This window comes from Scleropages formosus, chromosome 17 (genome assembly GCF_900964775.1).
Source record: "Scleropages formosus chromosome 17, fSclFor1.1, whole genome shotgun sequence".
NCBI lineage: Eukaryota > Metazoa > Chordata > Actinopteri > Osteoglossiformes > Osteoglossidae > Scleropages > Scleropages formosus.
Genome location: NC_041822.1, coordinates 22,568,881 through 22,570,734, shown reverse-complemented (window position 1 = coordinate 22,570,734; position 1,854 = coordinate 22,568,881). Strand labels below are relative to the sequence as shown.

The following is a 1,854-nucleotide window of genomic DNA, read 5'->3' as shown; positions in this document are numbered from 1 at the left end:
CGTTTCACTGACATCTGAAGCAACATGCAGCGATTTACCCATTTAACAAAACATGGTATTTTTCTTTACTGACAAGTTTTTACTGTATCGCTTCAGGTTCAGCAGCTTGAGCAAAGATGCTAAAGCAGGAGATGTGATTTGAATCTGGGCCCTTCAAGTCCAAAAGCAGCAGCTGTAACCGTTACAGTAGAAAATGTAATTTACACCACACACATTTTCAGAACCTCTTGTCCCAGTTGGGGTCACGGTGAGCCAGAGCCTAATCTGGCAACGCAGAGCGTAAGGGGACACACCCAGGATGGGACGCCAGTCCATCACAAGGCACCCCAAGCAGGACTCAAACCCCAGACCCACCAGAGAGCAGGACCTGGTCCAACCCACTGCGCCACTGCACCCCCATAATTTACACCACTAGGTGTTTAAAAGAGGTGCATATGTCAAAGACCCACAGAAATGTAACATACAACCTCATTATGCTAAGTTTTGAACCAACACCCTCTTAACTGCATTTAAAGCTTCTTGACCAGTTTCTCATCAAAGACATCCACCCCTCTTCCTTTGAGTGAGGGCTGTTTAAAGACCATGACCACAGTGTCGCCCACCCTGGGGAGGATGGAAGAACAGACTAACCTTGATAACAGTGCAGATATTAAGCTTTATATTCATATATAAAGAATGAGCCTGAATAGCTCAGTTGGGAGAGCATCAGACTTTTAATCTGAGGGTCCAGGGTTCAAGCCCCTGTTCAGGCACAGGTAGATAATGAAAGTCATGAGTGATTCATTGGAGTCTTCCAGTTGCTTGGAGTAACAGTGTTGCACTTCTGCATGTATGAGTTGTGGAATTTTTCGCTGATTTTGATGCAATGAAGCAAAGTTGTCATGATTGGTATCTGATGTTTCAACTGGTTTTTAATGTTTGTTGATTACATTTACATTTATTCATTTAGCAGATACTTTTCTCCAAAGCGACGTACATCTCAGAGAAAATACAATTTGTAATGTAATGACATTAGGAGAAGGGGGTGTGGTGGCGCAGTGGGTTGGACCACGGTCCTACTTTCCGGTGGGTCTGGGGTTCGAGTCCTGCTTGGGGTGCCTTGCGACGGACTGGCGTCCCGTCCTGGGTGTGTTCCCTCCCCCTCCGGCCTTACGCCCTGTGTTACCGGGTAGGCTCCGGTTCCCCGTGACCCCGTATGGGACAAGCGGTTCTGAAAGTGTGTGTGTGTGTGTGTGTGTGTGTGACATTAGGAGAAAGAGAGACATAGTTGCAGACATGTGATTCTTAAGAAAACCTAGTTTGTTACTTTTCACTTTATGCACCAGTGGTCATCGCTGGAGTCGGTGTACAAAACTCAGGATAGAACATTCCTGATCACCTTCCTAGAATTTTTTGTTTTTTTTTAAAGGTGCACAAACATTTACGTACAATACAGGAGTAGGGGCTGTATAAAGGCTTATCTGGGGATGATCATAAAGTTACGGAGCATAAACATTTACACCATATCAGAGCTGGAGAGATCTTGGGCGAAGTGGGTCCGGAACAGGTGAGTTTTCAGACCCTTCTTGAATGCAGACAGAGTTTCAGCAGTTCTGAGAGAGAGAGGGAAGTCATTCCGCCACAACGGAGCCAGAACCAAGAACCTCCATGCTTTACCTTTCGTGCACGGGACCACCAAGGGGGCAGATGTGGAAGAGTGTAGCAGTCTGGTTTGGGTGTAGCAAATGATCAAGTCTTGTAAACAGCTGGGAGCAGCTCTGTTGATGCATTTGTAGACAATAACCAGGGTCTTGAATTTGATCCAGGAAGCTATAGGAAGCCAGTGCGGTGGAACGAGTAGAGGAGATACGTGGG

At 46.2% G+C, this 1,854-nt stretch overlaps 1 non-coding gene across 1 annotated transcript; it reads left to right on the top strand.

The window, feature by feature from the left end:
* The first annotated feature begins 679 nt into the window (after positions 1-679).
* trnak-uuu (transfer RNA lysine (anticodon UUU)) lies at positions 680-752 on the top strand. Its single transcript has one exon. It is a non-coding gene; the product is annotated as a tRNA-Lys (tRNA).
* The last annotated feature ends 1,102 nt before the right edge of the window (positions 753-1,854 follow it).